The sequence below is a fragment of the Heterodontus francisci genome, chromosome 40, assembly GCF_036365525.1.
Source record: "Heterodontus francisci isolate sHetFra1 chromosome 40, sHetFra1.hap1, whole genome shotgun sequence".
Taxonomy (NCBI): domain Eukaryota; kingdom Metazoa; phylum Chordata; class Chondrichthyes; order Heterodontiformes; family Heterodontidae; genus Heterodontus; species Heterodontus francisci.
Window position 1 is genome coordinate 40966539 of NC_090410.1, and position 21567 is coordinate 40988105.

Consider the following 21567-nt stretch of genomic DNA (forward strand, 5'->3'; position numbering starts at 1 on the left):
GAGGACCGGGGACTGCTGGGTAGGGGAAAACTATTTATTTGGGCAGTTTTAAAATCTTTGTCTTTTGCGAGGAGCAGCCTTGATAGAACGGGGTGCGGAGCGGACTTTCAGCTGAGCGGTCAATTTCAGTCAGTTACAAGTTAATCCCTTTTTTGTTTCGGAGGACCGGGGACTGCTGGGTAGGGGAAAACTATTTATTTGGGCAGTTTTAAAATCTTTGTCTTTTGCGAGGAGCAGCCTTGATAGAACGGGGTGCGGAGCAGACTTTCAGCTGAGCGGTCAATTTCAGTCAGTTACAAGTTAATCCCTTTTTTGTTTCGGAGGACCGGGGACTGCTGGGTAGGGGAAAACTATTTATTTGGGCAGTTTTAAAATCTTTGTCTTTTGCGAGGAGCAGCCTTGATAGAACGGGGTGCGGAGCGGACTTTCAGCTGAGCGGTCAATTTCAGTCAGTTACAAGTTAATCCCTTTTTTGTTTCGGAGGACCGGGGACTGCTGGGTAGGGGAAAACTATTTATTTGGGCAGTGGCAGTACCCGAGACACTACACGTGTAGTGTCTCCCACCCACCCTCCTCCTCTAACCAAAAAAAAAGGACTCTAGGGTGTTGATAAGGTAAGCTTTTTATTTAAAACTTCAGTCCATCGGATTGCTAAGCGAACAAGTTTTGACTTTTTTTTTCGTTTGGTTTTTCAGTAGATTTATTGGGAATCTAGAATAGTGGGAATGGAGGTAAAGGCAGTTGTATGTTACTCCTGCAGAATGTGGGAGGTAGGGGTCGCCAAGCGTGTCCCTGCTGACTGCATCTGCGGGAAGTGCACCCAACTCCAGCTCCTCGCAGACCGCGTTAGGGAACTGGAGCTGGAGCTGGATGAACTTCGGATCATTCGGGAGGCGGAGGGGATTATTGACAGGAGTTATAGGGAGGCAGTCACACCTCAGGTAAAAGAAGTAGGTAGATGGGTTACCGTCAGGGGAAGGAAAGGGAACCAGCAGGCAGTGCAGGGATCCCCTGTGGCCGTTTCCCTCAACAACAGGTATACCGTTTTGGATACTGTTGGGGGGGACGACTTACCAGGGGTAAGCAATGGGGTGCAGGTCTCTGGCACAGAGTCTGTCCCTGTTGCTCAGAAGGGAAAAGGGAAGAGGAGCAGAGCATTAGTCATTGGGGACTCCATAGTTAGGGGAACAGATAGGAGGTTCTGTGGGAACGAGAGAGACTCACGGTTGGTGTGTTGCCTCCCAGGTGCCAGGGTACGTGATGTCTCCGATCGTGTTTTTGGGATCCTTAAGGGGGAGGGGGAGCACCCCCAAGTCGTGGTCCACATAGGCACCAACGACTTAGGTAGGAAGAGAGATGGGGATTTAAGGCAGAAATTCAGGGAGCTAGGGTGGAAGCTTAGAGCGAGAACAACCAGAGTTGTTATCTCTGGGTTGTTGCCTGTGCCACGTGCTAGCGAAGAGAGGAATAGGGAGAGAGAGGAGTTGAACACGTGGCTGCAGGGATGGTGTAGGAGGGAGGGTTTTGGTTTCCTGGATAATTGGGGCTCTTTCTGGGGTAGGTGGGACCTCTACAAACAGGATGGTCTTCACCTGAACCAGAGGGGTACCAATATCCTGGGGGGGGAGATTTGTTAGTGCTCTTCGGGGGGGTTTAAACTAAATCAGCAGGGGAATGGGAACCTAAATTGCAGTGCCAGTGTACAGGCTGTTGAGAGTAGTGAGGTAGGGGATAAGGTTACAGGGACGCAAGAGGGCACTGGCAAGCAAGAACTTGGTTTAAAGTGTGTCTACTTCAACGCCAGGAGCATCCGGAATAAGGTGGGTGAGCTTGCAGCATGGGTTGGTACCTGGGATCCTGATGTTGTGGCCATTTCGGAGACATGGGTAGAGCAGGGGCAGGAATGGATGTTGCAGGTTCCGGGATTTAGATGTTTCAGAAAGAACAGAGAAGAGGATAAAAGAGGGGGGGGGGGTGTGGCATTGTTAGTCAAGGAAAGTATTACAGCGGCAGAAAGGACGTTTGAGGACTCGTCTACTGAGGTAGTATGGGCCGAGGTTAGAAACAGGAGAGGAGAGGTCACCCTGTTGGGAGTTTTCTATAGACCTCCGAATAGTTCCAGAGATGTAGAGGAAAGGATAGCGAAGATGATTCTCGACAGGAGCGAGAGTAACAGGGTAGTGGTTATGGGGGACTTTAACTTTCCAAATATTGACTGGAAATACTATAGTTCGAGTACTTTAGATGTGTCTGTTTTTGTCCAGTGTGTGCAGGAGGGTTTTCTGACACAGTATGTGGACAGGCCAACCAGGGGCGATGCCACATTGGATTTGGTACTGGGTAATGAACCCGGCCAGGTGTTCGATTTAGATGTAGGTGAGCACTTTGGCGATAGTGATCACAATTCGGTTAGGTTTACCTTAGCGATGGGCAGGGACAGGTATATACCGCAGGGCAAGAATTATAGCTGGGGGAAAGGAAATTATGACGCGATTAGGCAAGATTTAGGATGTGTAGGATGGGGAAGGAAACTGCAGGGGATGGGCACAAACGAAATGTGGAGCTTATTCAAGGAGCAGCTAATGCGTGTCCTTGATAAGTATGTACCTGTCAGGCAGGGAGGAAGTTGTCGAGCAAGGGAGCCGTGGTTTACTCAAGAAGTTGAAGCGCTTGTCAAGAGGAAGAGGGCGGCTTATGTTAGGATGAGACGTGAAGGCTCAGTTAGGGCGCTTGAGAGTTACAAGCTAGCCAGGAAGGATCTAAAGGGAGGGCTAAGAAGAGCAAGGAGAGGACACGAGAAGTCATTGGCGGATAGGATCAAAGAAAACCCTAAGGCTTTCTATAGGTATATCAGGAATAAACGAATGATAAGAGTTAGAACAGGGCCAATCAAGGATAGTAGTGGGAAGTTGTGTGCGGAATCAGAGGAGATAGGGGAAGCGTTAAATGAATATTTTTCGTCAGTATTTACAGTAGAGAAAGAAAATGTTGCCGAGGAGATTACTGAGATACAGCCTACTAGGCTAGATGGGATTGAGATTCACAAGGAGGAGGTGTTAGCAATTTTGGAAAGAGTGAAAATAGATAAGTCCCCTGGGCCAGATGGGATTTATCCTAGGATTCTCTGGGAAGCCAGGGAGGAGATTGCAGAGCCGTTGTTGTTGATCTTCAAGTCGTCATTGTCGACAGGAGTAGTGCCGGAGGACTGGAGGATAGCAAATGTTGTCCCCTTGTTCAAGAAGGGGAGTAGAGACAGCCCTGGTAATTATAGACCTGTGAGCCTTACTTCGGTTGTGGGTAAAATGTTGGAAAAGGTTATAAGAGACAGGATTTATAATCATCTTGAAAAGAATAAGTTCATTTGCGATAGTCAGCACGGTTTTGTGAAAGGTAGGTCGTGCCTCACAAACCTTATTGAGTTTTTCGAGAAGGTGACCAAACAGGTGGATGAGGGTAAAGCCGTGGATGTGGTGTATATGGATTTCAGTAAGGCGTTTGATAAGGTTCCCCACGGTAGGCTATTGCAGAAAATACGCAAGTATGGGGTTGAAGGTGATTTAGAGCTTTGGATCAGAAATTGGCTAGCTGAAAGAAGACAGAGGGTGGAGGTTGATGGCAAATGTTCATCCTGGAGTTTAGTTACTAGTGGTGTACCGCAAGGTTCTGTTTTGGGGCCACTGCTGTTTGTCATTTTTATAAACGACCTGGATGAGGGTGTAGAAGGGTGGGTTAGTAAATTTGCGGATGACACGAAGGTCGGTGGAGTTGTGGATAGTGTCGAAGGGTGTTGTAGGGTACAGAGGGACATAGATAGGCTGCAGAGCTGGGCTGAGAGATGGCAAATGGAGTTTAATGCGGAGAAGTGTGAGGTGATTCACTTTGGAAGGAGTAACAGCAATGCAGAGTACTGGGCTAATGGGAAGATTCTTGGTAGTGTAGATGAGCAGAGAGATCTTGGTATCCAGGTACATAAATCCCTGAAAGTTGCTACCCAGGTTAATAGGGCTGTTAAGAAGGCATATGGTGTGTTAGCCTTTATTAGTAGGGGGATCGAGTTTCAGAGCCAAGGGGTCATGATGCAGCTGTACAAAACTCTGGTGTGGCCGCACCTGGAGTATTGCGTGCAGTTCTGGTCACCGCATTATAGGAAGGATGTCGAAGCTTTGGAAAGGGTGCAGAGGAGATTTACTAGGATGTTGCCTGGTATGGAAGGAAGGTCTTACGAGGAAAGGCTGAGGGACTTGGGGTTGTTTTCGTTGGAGAGAAGGAGGAGGAGAGGTGACTTAATAGAGACATACAAGATAATCAGAGGGTTAGATAGGGTGGATAGTGAGAGTCTTTTTCCTCGGATGAGGATGGCAAACACGAGGGGACATAGCTTTAAGTTGAGGGGTGAAAGATATAGGACAGATGTCAGAGGTAGTTTCTTTACGCAGAGAGTAGTAGGGGCGTGGAACGCCCTGCCTGCAACAGTAGTAGACTCGCCAACTTTAAGGGCATTTAAGTGGTCATTGGATAGACATATGGATGTAAATGGAATAGTGTAGGTCAGATGATCGGCGCAACATCGAGGGCCGAAGGGCCTGTACTGCGCTGTAATATTCTAATTCTAATTCTAATTCTAATTCTAAGACAGAGAGTGGCAGAGAGCGTCTGAAAGTATCAGAGCGTGTCAGAGAGTGATAGAGAGTGTCACAGAGTGTCAGAGAGTGATAGAGAGTGTCAGAGAGTGTCTGAGTGTGTCTGAGATTGTCAGAGAGTGTCAGAGTGTGTCAGAGAGTATCAGAGTGTATCAGAGAGTATGAGACTGTGTCAGAGAGTATCAAAGATTGTCAGAGAGTGTCTGAGACTGTCTGAGAGTGACAGAGAGTGATAGAGAGTGGCAGAGAGTGTCTGAAAGTGTCAGAGAGTTTCAGAGAGTGATAGAGAGTGTCAGAGAGTGTGAAAGAGTGTCAGAGAGTGTCAGAGAGTGTGCGAGTGTCAGAGAGTGATAGAGAGTGGCAGAGAGTGTCTGAAAGTGTCAGAGAGTGTCTGAGTGTGCCAGAGAATGCCTGAGAGTGTCAGAGAGGGTCAGAGAGTGTCAGAGAGCGTCAGAGAGTGTCAGAGAGTGTGAAAGAGTGTGAAAGAGTGTCAGAGAGTGTCAGAGAGTGTCAGGGAGTGATAGAGCTTGGCAGACAGTGTGTGAAAGTGTCAGAGAGTGTCAGAGAGTGATAGAGAGTGATAGAGAGTGATAGAGAGTGTCTGAAAGTGTCAGAGAGTGATATAGAGTGATAGAGAGTGGCAGAGAGTGTCTGAAAGAGTCAGAGAGTGATAGAGAGTGTCTGAGTGTGTCAGAGAGTGTCAGAGAGTGATAGCGTTTGTCAGAGAGTGTCAGAGATTGTCAGAGAGGGTCAGAGAGTGTCAGAGAGTGTGAGAGAATGTCAGAGAGTGTCAGAGAGAGTGAGAGTGTCAGAGAGTGTGAGAGTGTCAGAGAGTGTCAGATAGTGTCAGAGAGTGTGAGAGTGTCAGAGAGTGTCAGAGAGTGATAGCGAGTGGCAGAGAGTGTCTGAAAGTGTCAGAGAGAGTCAGAGAGTGTTAGACAGTGTTAGAGAGTGTCAGAAAGTGATAGAGAGTGATAGAGAGTGGCAGAGAGTGTCTGAAAGTGTCAGCGAGTGATAGAGAGTGGCAGAGAGTGTCTGAAAGTGTCAGAGAGTGATCGAGAGTGTCAGAGAGTGTCTGACTGTGTCTGAGATTGTCAGAGAGTGTCAGAGAGTGATAGAGAGTGGCAGAGAGTGTCTGAAAGTGTCAGAGAGTGTCAGAGAGTGATCGAGAGTGTCAGAGCGTGTCTGAGTGTGTCTGAGATTGTCAGAGAGTGTCAGAGAGTGATTGAGAGTGTCAGAGAGTGTCAGAGAGTGTCAGAGAGTGTCTGAGAGCGTCTGAGAGTGAGAGAGAGGGTCAGAGAGTGTCAGAGAGTGTGAGAGAATGTCAGAGATTGTGAGAGAGTGTCAGAGAGTGTCAGAGAGAGTGAGAGTGTCAGAGAGTGTCAGATAGTGTCAGAGAGTGTCAGAGAGGGACAGCGTGTGTCAGAGTGTTTCAGAGAGTGTGAGAGAGTGTCAGAGAGTGTGAAAATGTCAGTGAGTGTCAGAGAGTGATAGAGAGTGGCAGAGAGTGTCTGAAAGTGTCAGAGAGTGTCAGAGAGTGATAGAGATTGTCAGAGAGTGTCAGAGAGTGATAGAGAGTGTTAGAGAGTGGCAGAGAGTGTCTGAAAGTGTCAGCGAGTGATAGAGAGTGATAGGGAGAGGCAGAGAGTGTCTGAAAGTGTCAGAGAGTGTCTGAGTGTATCTGAGATTGTCAGAGAGCGCCAGAGAGTGTCAGAGAGTATCAGAGAGTATCAGAGAGTGTCAGAGCGTGTCTGAGAGTGTCTGAGAGTGAGAGAGAGGGTCAGAGACTGTCAGAGAGTGTCAGAGAGTGTGACAGAATGTCAGAGATTGTGAGAGAGTGTCAGAGAGTGTCAGAGAGAGTGAGAGTGTCAGAGAGTGTGAGAGTGTCAGAGAGTGTCAGATAGTGTCAGAGAGGGACAGCGTGTGTCAGAGTGTTTCAGAGAGTGTGAGAGAGTGTCAGAGAGTGTGAGAGTGACAGAGAGTGTCAGAGAGTGCCAGAGAGTGATGGAGAGTGGCAGAGTGCCTGAAAGTGTCAGAGAGTGTCAGAGAGTGATAGAGAGTGTCAGAGAGTGTCAGAGAGTGATAGAGAGTGTTAGAGAGTGGCAGAGAGTGTCTGAAAGAGGCAGCGAGTGATAGAGAGTGATAGAGAGTGGCAGAGAGTGTCTGAAAGTGTCAGAGTGTGTCAGAGAGTGATCGAGTGTGTCAGAGAGTGGCAGAGAGTTTCAGAGGGTGATAGAGAGTGATAGAGAGTGGCAGAGAGTGTCTGAAAGTGTCTGAGTGTGTCTGAGATTGTCAGAGAGTGCCAGCGAGTGTCAGAGAGTATCAGACAGTATCAGAGAGTGTCAGAGAGTGTCTGAGAGTGATAGAGAGTGGCAGAGAGTGTCTGAAAGTGTCAGGAGTGTCAGAGAGTGATAGAGAGTGTCAGAGAGTGTCTGAGTGTGTATGAGATTGTCAGAGAGTGTCAGAGAGCGTCTGAGAGGGTCAGAGAGGGTCAGAGAGTGTGAGAGAGTGTCAGAGAGTGTCAGAGAGAGTGGGAGTGTCAGAGAGTGTGAGAGTGTCAGAGAGTGTCAGACAGTGACAGAGAGTGTCAGAGTGTGTCAGAGAGTAATAGAGAGTGATAGAGAGTGGCAGAGAGTGTCTGAAAGTGGCAGAGAGTGTCAGAGAGTGTCCGAGTGTGTCTGAGATTGTCAGAGAGTGTCAGAGAGTGATTGAGAGTGTCAGAGAGTGTCAGAGAGTGTCAGGGAGGGTCAGAGAGTGTCAGAGAGTGTCAGAGAGTGTGAGAGAGTGTCAGAGAGTGTCTGAGAGTGTCTGAAAGTGACAGAGAGGGTCAGAGAGTGTCAGAGAGAGTGAGAGTGTCAGAGCATGTGAGAGTGTCAGAGAGTGTCAGATAGTGTCAGAGAGTGTCAGAGAGGGACAGCGTGTGTCAGAGTGTTTCAGAGAGTGTGAGAGAGTGTCAGAGAGTGTGAGAGTGTCAGAGAGTGTCAGAGAGTGATAGAGGGTGTTAGAGAGTGGCAGAGAGTGTCTGAAAGTGTCAGAGAGTGTCAGAGAGTGATAGAGAGTGTCAGAGAGTGTCTGAGTGTGTATGAGATTGTCAGAGAGTGTCAGGGAGAGATAGAGAGTGTCAGAGAGCGTCAGAGAGGGTCAGAGAGGGTCAGAGAGTGTGAAAGAGTGTCAGAGAGAGTGAGAGTGTCAGAGAGAGTGAGAGTGTCAGAGAGTGTGAGAGTGTCAGAGATTGTCAGACAGTGACAGAGAGTGTCAGAATATGTCAGAGAGTGTGTGAGAGTGTCAGAGAGTGTCAGAGAGTGTGAGAGTGTGAGAGTGTCAGAGAGTGTCAGAGAGTGTCAGAGATTGATAGAGAGTGGCAGAGAGTGTCTGAAAGTGTCAGAGAGTGTCAGAGAGTGTCAGAGAGTGTCCGAGTGTGTCTGAGATTGTCAGAGAGTGTCAGAGAGTGTCAGAGAGTGATAGAGAGTGTCAGAGAGTGATAGAGAGTGTCAGAGAGGATCCGAGAGTGTGAGAGTGTCAGAGAGTGTGAGAGTGACAGAGAGTGTGAGAGTGTCAGAGAGTGTGAGAGTGACAGAGAGTGTGAGAGTGTCAGAGTGTGTCAGAGAGTGACAGAGAGTGATAGAGAGTGGCAGAGAATGTCTGAAAGTGTCAGAGAGTGTCAGAGAATTATAGTGACTGTCAGAGAGTGTCAGAGATTGGTAGAGAGTGTCAGAGAGTGTCAGAGTGTATCAGAGAGTATCAGAGAGTGTCAGATTGAGTCAGAGAGTGATAGAGAGTGTCAGAGAGCGTCTGAGAGTGTCAGAGTGTATCAGAGAGAGTCAGAAAAAGATAGAGAGTGTCAGAGAGTGTCTGAGAGTGCCAGAGTGTATCAGAGAGTGTCAGAGAGTGATAGAGAGGGATAGAGAGTGAGAGAGAGTTTCTGAGTCTGACTGAGAGTATCTGAAAGTGCCAGAGAGTGTCAGAGAGTGTCAGAGAGTGATTGAGAGTTATTGAGAATGATTGACGTTGATAGAGAGTGTCAGAGAGTGATAGAGTGTGCCAGAGAGTGTCTGAGAGTGTCAGAGAGGGTCAGAGAGTATCAAAGAGTGTGAAAGAGTGTCAGAGAGTGTCAGAGAGTGACTGAAAGTGTCAGAGAGTGTCTGCGAGTGATAGAGAGTGTCAGAGAGTGATACAGAGTGATAGAGAGTGATAGAGAGTGTCTGAAAGTTTCAGAGAGTGATATAGAGTGATAGAGAGTGTCAGAGAGTGTGAAAGAGTGTCAGAGAGTGTCAGAGAGTGTGCGAGTGTCAGAGAGTGATAGAGAGTGGCAGAGAGTGTCTGAAAGTGTCAGAGAGTGTCTGAGTGTGCCGAAGAATGCCTGATAGTGTCAGAGAGGGTCAGAGAGGGTCAGAGAGTGTCAGAGAGTGTGAAAGAGTGTCCGAGAGTGTCTGCGAGTGATAGAGAGTGTCAGAGAGTGATACAGAGTGATAGAGAGTGATAGAGAGTGTCTGAAAGTGTCAGAGAGTGATATAGAGTGATAGAGAGTGGCAGAGAGTGTCTGAAAGTGTCAGAGAGTGATAGAGAGAGTCTGAGTGTGTCAGAGAGTGATAGAGTTTGTCAGAGAGTGTCAGAAATTGTCAGAGAGGGTCAGAGAGTGTCAGAGAGTGTGAGAGAATGTCAGAGAGTGTGAGAGAGTGTCAGAGAGTGTCAGAGTGTGTGAAAGAGTGTCAGAGAGTGTCTGCGAGTGATAGAGAGTGTCAGACAGTGATACAGAGTGATAGAGAGTGATAGAGAGTGTCTGAAAGTGTCAGAGAGTGATATAGAGTGATAGAGAGTGGCAGAGAGTGTGAGAGAGTGTCAGAGAGAGTGTCAGAGAGTGTCAGACAGTGATAGAGAGTGTCAGAGAGTGGCAGAGAGTAAAAGAGAGTGTCAGAGAGTGTCAGAGTGTATCAGAGAGTATCAGAGAGTGTCAGAGAGTGATAGAGAGTGTCTGAGACTGTCTGAGAGTGTCAGATTGAGTCAGAGAGTGGTAGAGAGTGTCAGAGAGTGTCTGAGAGTGTTAGAGTGTATCAGAGAGTGTCAGAGAGTGATAGAGTGTGGTAGAGAGTGACTGAGAGTGTCAGAGAGTGATAGAGAGTGATAGAGAGTGTCTGAAAGTGTCAGAGAGTGATACAGAGTGATAGAGAGTGGCAGAGTGTGTCTGAAAGTGTCAGAGAGTGATAGAGAGTGTCTGAGTGTGTCAGAGAGTGTCAGAGAGTGTCAGAGAGTGATAGAGTTTGTCAGAGAATGTCAAAGATTGTCAGAGAAGGTCAGAGAGTGTCATAGAGTGTGAGAGAATGTCAGAGAGTTTGAGAGAGTGTGAGAGAGTGTCAGAGAGTGTCAGAGAGTGATAGAGAGTGTCAGAGAGTGTCAGAGAGGGTCCGAGATTGTGAGAGAGTCAGAGAGTGTGAGTTTGTCAGAGTGTGTCAGAGAGTGTCAGAGAGTGATAGAGAGTGATGGAGAGTGGCAGAGAGTGTCTGAATGTGTCAGCGAGTGATAGAGAGTGATAGAGAGTGGCAGAGAGTGTCTGAAAGTGTCAGAGTGTGTCAGAGAGTGGTCGAGAGTGTCAGAGAGTGTCTGAGTGTGTCTGAGATTGTCAGAGAGTGTCAGAGAATGATAGAGAGTGTCAGAGAGTCTCAGAGAGTGTCAGGGAGGTCAGAGAGTGTCAGAGAGTGTGAGAGAGTGTCAGAGAGAGTGTCAGAGAGTATCAGAGAGTGATAGAGAGTGTCAGAGAGCGTCAGAGAGTGATAGAGAGTGATAGATTTTGTCAGAGTGTGATAGAGAGTGTCAGAGAGTGGCAGAGAGTGTCTGAAAGTGTCAGAGAGTGTCAGAGAGCGTCAGAGAGTGATAGAGAGTGTCAGAGAGTGTATGAGTGTGTCTGAGATTGTCAGAGAGTGGCAGAGAGTATCAGAGAGTATCAGAGAGTGTCAGAGAGTGTCTGAGACGGTTTGAGAGTGATAGAGAGTGGCAGAGAGTGTCTGAAAGTGTCAGAGAGTGATAGAGAGTGTCAGAGATTGTCTGAGTGTGTATGAGAATGTCAGAGAGTGTCAGAGAGAAATAGAGTTTGTCAGAGTGTATTAGAGTGTATCAGAGAGTATCAGAGCGTGCCAGAGAGTGTCAGAGATTGTCAGATAGTGATAGAGAGTGTCTGAGACTGTCTGAGAGTGTCAGCGAATGTCAGATAGTGATAGAGAGTGTCAGAGAATGTCTGAGAGTGTTAGAGTGTATCAGAGGGTGTCAGACAGTGTGAGAGAGTGATAGAGTGTGGTAGAGAGTGTCTGAGTGTGTCAGAGTGTGTCTGAGAGTGTCAGAGTGTATCAGAGAGTGTCAGAGAGTGATGGAGAGTGTAAGAGAGTGTCTGAGTGTGCCAGAGTGTATCAGAGAGTGTCAGAGAGTGATAGAGAGTGATAGAGAGTGTCAGAGAGTGATGGAGAGTGTCAGAGAGGGTCCGAGAGTGTGAGAGTGTCAGAGAGTGTCAGAGTGTCAGAGAGTGAGAGTGTCAGAGAGTGACAGAGAGTGATAGAGAGTGGCAGAGAGTGTCGGAAAATGTCAGTGAGTGATAGAGAGTAATAGAGAGTGGCAGAGAATGTCTGAAAGTGTCAGAGAGTGTCAGAGAGTGATAGTGAGCGTCAGCGAGTGTCTGAGTTGGTCTGAGAGTGTCAGAGAGTTTCAGAGAGTGCAAGAGAGGGTCAGAGAGTGTCAGAGAGTGATAGAGAGTGGCAGAGAGTGTCTGAAAATGTCAGAGAGTGTCAGAGAGTGTCAGAGAATGATAGAGAGTGTCAGAGATTGTCTGAGTGTGTTTGAGATTGTCAGAGGGTGTCAGAGAGTGATAGAGAGTGTCAGAGAGTGTCAGAGAGTGTCAGAGAGTGTCAGAGTGTATCAGAGAGTGTCAGAGAGTGTCAGAGAGTGTCAGAGAGTGATTGAAAGTGTCTGAGACTGTCTGAGAGTGTCAGATTGAGTCAGAGAGTGGCAGAGAGTGTCAGAGCGTGTCTGAGAGTGTTAGAGTGTATCAGAGAGTGTCAGAGAGTGATAGAGTGTGGTAGAGAGTGTCTGAGAGTGTCAGAGAGTGATAGAGAGTGATAGAGAGTGTCTGAAAGTGTCAGAGAGTGATAGAGAGTGATAGAGAGTGGCAGAGTGTGTCTGAAAGTGTCAGAGAGTGATAGAGTTTGTCAGAGAATGTCAAAGATTGTCAGAGAGGGTCAGAGAGTGTCAGAGAGTGTGAGAGAATGTCAGAGAGTGTGAGAGAATGTCAGAGAGTGTGAGAGAGTGTCAGAGAGTGTCAGAGAGTGTCAGAGAGTGTGAGAGTGTCAGAGAGTGTCAGAGAGTGATAGAGAGTGGCAGAGAATGTCTGAAAGTGTCAGCGAGAGATAGAGAGTGTCAGAGAGTGTCAGACAGTGATAGAGAGTGTCAGAGAGTGGCAGAGAGTGATAGAGAGTGTCAGAGAGTGTCAGAGTGTATCAGAGAGTATCAGAGAGTGTCAGAGAGTGTCAGAGAGTGATAGAGAATGTCTGAGACTGTCTGAGAGTGTCAGATTGAGTCAGAGAGTGGTAGAGAGTGTCAGAGAGTGTCTGAGAGTGTCAGAGTGTATCAGAGAGTGTCAGAGAGTGATAGAGTGTGGTAGAGAGTGACTGAGAGTGACTGAGAGTGTCAGAGAGTGATAGAGAGTGATAGAGAGTGTCTGAAAGTGTCAGAGAGTGTCAGAGAGTGATAGTGAGCATCAGCGAGTGTCTGAGTTGGTCTGAGAGTGTCAGAGAGTTTCAGAGAGTGCAAGAGAGGGTCAGAGAGTGTCAGAGAGTGATAGAGAGTGGCAGAGAGTGTCTGAAAATGTCAGAGAGTGTCAGCGAGTGTCAGAGAGTGATAGAGAGTGTCAGAGAGTGTCTGAGTGTGTTTGAGATTGTCAGAGAGTGTCAGAGAGTGATAGAGAGTGTCAGAGTGTATCAGAGAGTGTCAGAGAGTGTCAGAGAGTGTCAGAGTGTATCAGAGAGTGTCAGAGACTGTCTGAGAGTGTCAGATTGAGTCAGAGAGTGGTAGAGAGTGTCAGAGCGTGTCTGAGAGTGTTAGAGTTTATCAGAGAGTGTCAGAGAGTGTCAGAGAGTGTCAGAGTGTATCAGAGAGTGTCAGAGAGTGTCAGAGAGTGTCAGAGAGTGATTGAAAGTGTCTGAGACTGTCTGAGAGTGTCAGATTGAGTCAGAGAGTGGTAGAGAGTGTCAGAGCGTGTCTGAGAGTGTTAGAGTTTATCAGAGAGTGTCAGAGAGTGATAGAGTGTGGTAGAGAGTGTCTGAGAGTGTCAGAGAGTGATAGAGAGTGTCAGAGAGTGTCAGAGAGTGATAGAGAGTGATAGAGAGTGGCAGAGTGTGTCTGAAAGTGTCAGAGAGTGATAGAGAGTGTCTCAGTGTGTCAGAGAGTGTCAGAGAGTGTCAGAGCGTGTCTGAGAGTGTTAGAGTGTATCAGAGAGTGTCAGAGAGTGATAGAGTGTGGTAGAGAGTGTCTGAGAGTGTCAGAGAGTGATAGAGAGTGATAGAGAGTGTCTGAAAGTGTCAGAGAGTGATAGAGAGTGATAGAGAGTGGCAGAGTGTGTCTGAAAGTGTCAGAGAGTGATAGAGTTTGTCAGAGAATGTCAAAGATTGTCAGAGAGGGTCAGAGAGTGTCAGAGAGTGTGAGAGAATGTCAGAGAGTGTGAGAGAGTGTGAGAGAGTGTCAGAGAGTGTTAGAGAGTGTCAGAGAGTGTGAGAGTGTGAGAGTGTCAGAGAGTGTCAGAGAGTGTTAGAGAGTGTCAGAGAGTGTCAGAGAGTGATAGAGAGTGGCAGAGAATGTCTGAAAGTGTCACCGAGAGATAGAGAGTGTCAGAGAGTGTCAGACAGTGATAGAGAGTGTCAGAGAGTGGCAGAGAGTGATAGAGAGTGTCAGAGTGTATCAGAGAGTATCAGAGAGTATCAGAGAGTGTCAGAGAGTGTCAGAGAGTGATAGAGAGTGTCTGAGACTGTCTGAGAGTGTCAGATTGAGTCAGAGAGTGGTAGAGAGTGTCAGAGCTGTCTGAGAGTGTTAGAGTGTATCAGAGAGTGTCAGAGAGTGATAGAGTGTGGTAGAGAGTGACTGAGAGTGTCAGAGAGTGATAGAGAGTGATAGAGAGTGTCTGAAAGTGTCAGAGAGTGTCAGAGAGTGATAGTGAGCATCAGCGAGTGTCTGAGTTGGTCTGAGAGGGTCAGAGAGTTTCAGAGAGTGCAAGAGAGGGTCAGAGAGTGTCAGAGAGTGATAGAGAGTGGCAGAGAGTGTCTGAAAATGTCAGAGAGTGTCAGAGAGTGTCAGAGAATGATAGAGAGTGTCAGAGAGTGTCTGAGTGTGTTTGAGATTGTCAGAGAGTGTCAGAGAGTGATAGAGAGTGTCAGAGAGTGTCAGAGTGTATCAGAGAGTGTCAGAGAGTGTCAGAGAGTGTCAGAGAGTGATTGAAAGTATCAGAGAGTGTCAGAGAGTGTCAGAGAGTGATTGAAAGTGTCTGAGACTGTCTGAGAGTGTCAGATTGAGTCAGAGAGTGGGAGAGAGTGTCAGAGAGTGTCAGAGAGTGTCTGAGAGTGTTAGAGTGTATCAGAGAGTGTCAGAGAGTGATAGAGTGTGGTAGAGAGTGTCTGAGAGTGTCAGAGAGTGATAGAGTGTGGTAGAGAGTGTCTGAGAGTGTCAGAGAGTGATAGAGAGTGTCTCAGTGTGTCAGAGAGTGTCAGAGAGTGATAGAGTTTGTCAGAGAATGTCAAAGATTGTCAGAGAGTGTCAGAGAGTGTCTGAGAGTGTTAGAGTGTATCAGAGAGTGTCAGAGAGTGATAGAGTGTGGCAGATAGTGTCTGAGAGTGTCAGAGAGTGATAGAGAGTGATAGAGAGTGATAGAGAGTGTCTGAAAGTGTCAGAGAGTGATAGAGAGTGATAGAGAGTGGCAGAGTGTGTCTGAAAGTGTCAGAGAGTGATAGAGAGTGTCTCAGTGTGTCAGAGAATGTCAGAGAGTGATAGAGTTTGTCAGAGAATGTCAAAGATTGTCAGAGAGGGTCAGAGAGAGTCAGAGAGTGTGAGAGAATGTCAGAGAGTGAGAGAGAGTGTGAGAGAGTGTCAGAGAGTGTCAGAGAGTGTCAGAGAGTGATTGAAAGTGTCTGAGACTGTTTGAGAGTGTCAGATTGAGTCAGATAGTGGTAGAGAGTGTCAGAGCGTGTCTGAGAGTGTTAGAGTTTATCAGAGAGTGTCAGAGAGTGATAGAGTGTGGTAGAGAGTGTCTGAGAGTGTCAGAGAGTGATAGAGAGTGTCTGAAAGTGTCAGAGAGTGATAGAGAGTGATAGAGAGTGGCAGAGTGTGTCTGAAAGTGTCAGAGAGTGATAGAGAGTGTCTCAGTGTGTCAGAGAGTGTCAGAGAGTGATAGAGTTTGTCAGAGAATGTCAAAGATTGTCAGAGAGGGTCAGAGAGTGTCAGAGAGTGTGAGAGAATGTCAGAGAGTGTGAGAGAGTGTGAGAGAGTGTCAGAGAGTGTCAGAGAGTGTGAGAGTGTGAGAGTGTCAGAGAGTGTCAGTGAGTGTTAGAGAGTGTCAGAGAGTGTCAGAGAGTGATAGAGAGTGGCAGAGAATGTCTGAAAGTGTCACCGAGAGATAGAGAGTGTCAGAGAGTGTCAGACAGTGATAGAGAGTGTCAGAGAGTGGCAGAGAGTGATAGAGAGTGTCAGAGAGTGTCAGAGTGTATCAGAGAGTATCAGAGAGTATCAGAGAGTGTCAGAGAGTGTCAGAGAGTGATAGAGAGTGTCTGAGACTGTCTGAGAGTGTCAGATTGAGTCAGAGAGTGGTAGAGAGTGTCAGAGAGTGTCTGAGAGTGTTAGAGTGTATCAGAGAGTGTCAGAGAGTGATAGAGTGTGGTAGAGAGTGACTGAGAGTGTCAGAGAGTGATAGAGAGTGATAGAGAGTGTCTGAAAGTGTCAGAGAGTGTCAGAGAGTGATAGTGAGCATCAGCGAGTGTCTGAGTTGGTCTGAGAGGGTCAGAGAGTTTCAGAGAGTGCAAGAGAGGGTCAGAGAGTGTCAGAGAGTGATAGAGAGTGGCAGAGAGTGTCTGAAAATGTCAGAGAGTGTCAGAGAGTGTCAGAGAATGATAGAGAGTGTCAGAGAGTGTCTGAGTGTGTTTGAGATTGTCAGAGAGTGTCAGAGAGTGATAGAGAGTGTCAGAGAGTGTCAGACTGTATCAGAGAGTGTCAGAGAGTGTCAGAGAGTGTCAGAGAGTGATTGAAAGTATCAGAGAGTGTCAGAGAGTGTCAGAGAGTGTCAGAGAGTGATTGTAAGTGTCTGAGACTGTCTGAGAGTGTCAGATTGAGTCAGAGAGTGGGAGAGAGTGTCAGAGAGTGTCAGAGAGTGTCTGAGAGTGTTAGATTGTATCAGAGAGTGTCAGAGAGTGATAGAGTGTGGTAGAGATTGTCTGAGAGTGTCAGAAAGTGATAGAGTGTGGTAGAGAGTGTCTGAGAGTGTCAGAGAGTGATAGAGAGTGATAGAGAGTGGCAGAGTGTGTCTGAAAGTGTCAGAGAGTGATAGAGAGTGTCTCAGTGTGTCAGAGAGTGTCAGAGAGTGATAGAGTTTGTCAGAGAATGTCAAAGATTGTCAGAGAGTGTCAGAGAGTGTCTGAGAGTGTTAGAGTGTATCAGAGAGTGTCAGAGAGTGATAGAGTGTGGCAGATAGTGTCTGAGAGTGTCAGAGAGTGATAGAGAGTGATAGAGAGTGATAGAGAGTGTCTGAAAGTGTCAGAGAGTGATAGAGAGTGATAGAGAGTGGCAGAGTGTGTCTGAAAGTGTCAGAGAGTGATAGAGAGTGTCTCAGTGTGTCAGAGAGTGTCAGAGAGTGATAGAGTTTGTCAGAGAATGTCAAAGATTGTCAGAGAGGGTCAGAGAGAGTCAGAGAGTGTGAGAGAATGTCAGAGAGTGTGAGAGAGTGTGAGAGAGTGTCAGAGAGTGTCAGAGAGTGTCAGAGAGTGTTAGAGAGTGTCAGAGAGTGTCAGAGAGTGATAGAGAGTGGCAGAGAATGTCTGAAAGTGTCAGCGAGAGATAGAGAGTGATAGACAGTGGCAGAGAGTGTCTGAAAGAGTCAGAGAGTGTCAGAGAGTGATTGAGAGTGTCAGAGAGTGTCTGAGTGTGTCTGAGAGTGTCAGAGAGAGACAGAGAGTGTGAGAGAGTGTCAGAGAGTGTCAGACAGTGATAGAGAGTGTCAGAGAGTGTCAGAGTGTATCAGAGAGTATCAGAGAGTGTCAGGGAGTGATAGAGAGTGTCTGAGACTGTCTGAGAGTGTCAGATTGAGTCAGAGAGTGGTAGAGAGTGTCAGAGAGTGTCTGAGAGTGTTAGAGTGTATCAGAGAGAGTCAGAGAGTGATAGAGTGTGGTCGAGAGTGACTGAGAGTGTCAGAGAGTGTCAGAGAGTGATAGAGAGTGATAGAGAGTGTCTGAAAGTGTCAGAGAGTGATACAGAGTGATAGAGAGTGGCAGAGTGTGTCTGAAAGTGTCAGAGAGTGATAGAGAGTGTCTGAGTGTGTCAGAGAGTGTCAGAGAGTGATAGAGTTTGTCAGAGAATGTCAAAGATTGTCAGAGAGGGTCAGAGAGAGTCAGAGAGTGTGAGAGAATGTCAGAGAGTTTGAGAGAGTGTGAGAGAGTGTCAGAGAGTGTCAGAGAGTGATAGAGAGTGTCAGAGAGTGTCAGAGAGGGTCCGAGATTGTGAGAGAGTCAGAGAGTGTGAGTGTGTCAGAGTGTGTCAGAGAGTGTCAGAGAGTGATAGAGAGTTATAGAGAGTGGCAGAGAGTGTCTGAAAGTGTCAGCGAGTGATAGAGAGTGATAGAGAGTGGCAGAGAGTGTCTGAAAGTGTCAGAGTGTGTCAGAGAGTGGTCGAGAGTGTCAGAGAGTGTCTGAGTGTGTCTGAGATTGTCAGAGAGTGTCAGAGAATGATAGAGAGTGTCAGAGAGTCTTAGAGAGTGTCAGGGAGGTCAGAGAGTGTCAGAGAGTGTGAGAGAGTGTCAGAGAGAGTGTCAGAGAGTATCAGAGAGTGATAGAGAGTGTTAGAGAGCGTCAGAGAGTGATAGAGAGTGATAGAGATTGTCAGAGTGTGATAGAGAGTGTCAGAGAGTGGCAGAGAGTGTCTGAAAGTGTCAGAGAGTGTCAGAGAGTGATAGAGAGTGTCAGAGAGCGTCTGAGTGTGTCTGAGATTGTCAGAGAGTGTCAGAGAGTATCAGAGAGTGTCAGAGAATGTCTGAGACGGATTGAGAGTGATAGAGAGTGATAGAGAGTGGCAGAGAGTGTCTGAAAGTGTATGAGAATGTCAGAGAGTGTCAGAGAGAGATAGAGAGTGTCAGAGTGTATTAGAGTGTATCAGAGAGTATCAGAGCGTGCCAGAGAGTGTCAGATAGTGATCGAGAGTGTCTGAGACTGTCTGAGAGTGTCAGCGAATGTCAGATAGTGATAGAGAGTGTGAGAGAGTGATAGAGTGCGGTAGAGAGTGTCTGAGTGTGTCAGAGTGTGTCTGAGAGTGTCAGAGTGTATCAGAGAGTGTCAGAGAGTGATGGAGAGTGTAAGAGAGTGTCTGAGTGTGCCAGAGTGTATCAGAGAGTGTCAGAGAGTGTCAGAGAGTGATAGAGAGTGATAGAGAGTGATAGAGAGTGTCAGAGAGTGATGGAGAGTGTCAGAGAGGGTCCGAGAGTGTGAGAGTGTCAGAGAGTGTCAGAGTGTCAGAGAGTGAGAGTGTCAGAGAGTGTCAGAGAGTGTCAGAGAGTGATTGAAAGTGTCTGAGACTGTCTGAGAGTGTCAGATTGAGTCAGAGAGTGGGAGAGAGTGTCAGAGAGTGTCTGAGAGTGTTAGAGTGAATCAGAGAGTGTCAGAGAGTGATAGAGTGTGGTAGAGAGTGTCTGAGAGTGTCAGAGAGTGATAGAGTGTGGTAGAGAGTGTCTGAGATTGTCAGAGAGTGATAGAGAGTGATAGAGAGTGGCAGAGTGTGTCTGAAAGTGTCAGAGAGTGATAGAGAGTGTCTCAGTGTGTCAGAGAGTGTCAGAGAGTGATAGAGTTTGTCAGAGATTGATAGAGAGTGTCAGAGAGTGTCAGAGAGTGTCTGAGAGTGTTAGAGTGTATCAGAGAGTGTCAGAGAGTGTCAGAGAGTGATAGAGTGTGGCAGAGAGTGTCTGAGAGTGTCAGAGAGTGATAGAGAGTGATAGAGAGTGATAGAGAGTGTCTGAAAGTGTCAGAGAGTGATAGAGAGTGGCAGAGTGTGTCTGAAAGTGTCAGAGAGTGATAGAGAGTGTCTCAGTGTGTCAGAGAGTGTCAGAGAGTGATAGAGTTTGTCAGAGAATGTCAAAGATTGTCAGAGAGGGTCAGAGAGTGTCAGAGAGTGTCAGAGAGTGTGAGAGTGTCAGAGAGTGTGAGAGTGTCAGAGATTGTCAGAGAGTGTTAGAGAGTGTCAGAGAGTGTCAGAGAGTTATAGAGAGTGGCAGAGAATGTCTGAAAGTGTCAGCGAGAGATAGAGAGTGATAGACAGTGGCAGAGAGTGTCTGAAAGAGTCAGAGAGTGTCAGAGAGTGATTGAGAGTGTCAGAGAGTGTCTGAGTGTGTCTGAGAGTGTCAGAGAGAGACAGAGAGTGTGAGAGAGTGTCAGAGAGAGTGTCAGAGAGTGTCAGACAGTGATAGAGAGTGTCAGAGAGTGTCAGAGAGTGTCAGAGAGTGATAGAGAGTGTCTGAGACTGTCTGAGAGTGTCAGATTGAGTCAGAGAGCGGTAGAGAGTGTCAGAGAGTGTCTGAGAGTGTTAGAGTGTATCAGAGAGAGTCAGAGAGTGATAGAGTGTGGTCGAGAGTGACTGAGAGTGTCAGAGAGTGATAGAGAGTGTCTGAAAGTGTCAGAGAGTGATACAGAGTGATAGAGAGTGGCAGAGTGTGTCTGAAAGTGTCAGAGAGTGATAGAGAGTGTCTGAGTGTGTCAGAGAGTGTCAGAGAGTGATAGAGTTTGTCAGAGAATGTCAAAGATTGTCAGAGAGGGTCAGAGAGAGTCAGAGAGTGTGAGAGAATGTCAGAGAGTTTGAGAGAGTGTGAGAGAGTGTCAGAGAGTGTCAGAGAGTGATAGAGAGTGTCAGAGAGGGTCCGAGATTGTGAGAGAGTCAGAGAGTGTGAGTGTGTCAGAGTGTGTCAGAGAGTGTCAGAGAGTGATAGAGAGTTATAGAGAGTGGCAGAGAGTGTCTGAAAGTGTCAGCGAGTGATAGAGAGTGATAGAGAGTGGCAGAGAGTGTCTGAAAGTGTCAGAGTGTGTCAGAGAGTGGTCGAGAGTGTCAGAGAGTGTCTGAGTGTGTCTGAGATTGTCAGAGAGTGTCAGAGAATGATAGAGAGTGTCAGAGAGTCTTAGAGAGTGTCAGGGAGGTCAGAGAGTGTCAGAGAGTGTGAGAGAGTGTCAGAGAGAGTGTCAGAGAGTATCAGAGAGTGATAGAGAGTGTCAGAGAGCGTCAGAGAGTGATAGAGAGTGATAGAGATTGTCAGAGTGTGATAGAGAGTGTCAGAGAGTGGCAGAGAGTGTCTGAAAGTGTCAGAGAGTGTCAGAGAGTGATAGAGAGTGTCAGAGAGCGTCTGAGTGTGTCTGAGATTGTCAGAGAGTGTCAGAGAGTATCAGAGAGTGTCAGAGAGTGTCTGAGACGGTTTGAGAGTGATAGAGAGTGATAGAGAGTGGCAGAGAGTGTCTGAAAGTGTCAGAGAGTAATAGAGAGTGTCAGAGAGTGTCTGAGTGTGTATGAGAATGTCAGAGAGTGTCAGAGAGAGATAGAGAGTGTCAGAGTGTATTAGAGTGTATCAGAGAGTATCAGAGCGTGCCAGAGAGTGTCAGAGATTGTCAGATAGTGATCGAGAGTGTCTGAGACTGTCTGAGAGTGTCAGCGAATGTCAGATAGTGATAGAGAGTGTGAGAGAGTGATAGAGTGTGGTAGAGAGTGTCTGAGTGTGTCAGAGTGTGTCTGAGAGTGTCAGAGTGTATCAGAGAGTGTCAGAGAGTGATGGAGAGTGTAAGAGAGTGTCTGAGTGTGCCAGAGTGTATCAGAGAGTGTCAGAGAGTGTCAGAGAGTGATAGAGAGTGATAGAGAGTGTCAGAGAGTGATGGAGAGTGTCAGAGAGGGTCCGAGAGTGTGAGAGTGTCAGAGAGTGTCAGAGTGTCAGAGAGTGAGAGTGTCAGAGAGTGACAGAGAGTGAGAGAGAGTGGCAGAGAGTGTCGGAAAATGTCAGTGAGTGATAGAGAGTAATAGAGAGTGGCAGAGAATGTCTGAAAGTGTCAGAGAGTGTCAGAGAGTGATAGTGAGCGTCAGCGAGTGTCTGAGTTGGTCTGAGAGTGTCAGAGAGTTTCAGAGAGTGCAAGAGAGGGTCAGAGAGTGTCAGAGAGTGATAGAGAGTGGCAGAGAGTGTCTGAAAATGTCAGAGAGTGTCAGAGAGTGTCAGAGAATGATAGAGAGTGTCAGAGAGTGTCTGAGTGTGTTTGAGATTGTCAGAGAGTGTCAGAGAGTGATAGAGATTGTCAGAGAGTGTCAGAGAGTGATAGAGAGTGTCAGAGAGTGTCAGAGAGTGTCAGAGAGTGTCAGAGTGTATCAGAGAGTGTCAGAGAGTGTCAGAGAGTGTCAGAGAGTGATTGAAAGTGTCTGAGACTGTCTGAGAGTGTCAGATTGAGTCAGAGAGTGGCAGAGAGTGTCAGAGCGTGTCTGAGAGTGTTAGAGTGTATCAGAGAGTGTCAGAGAGTGATAGAGTGTGGTAGAGAGTGTCTGAGAGTGTCAGAGAGTGATAGAGAGTGATAGAGAGTGTCTGAAAGTGTCAGAGAGTGATAGAGAGTGATAGAGAGTGGCAGAGTGTGTCTGAAAGTGTCAGAGAGTGATAGAGAGTGTCTCAGTGTGTCAGAGAGTGTCAGAGAGTGAT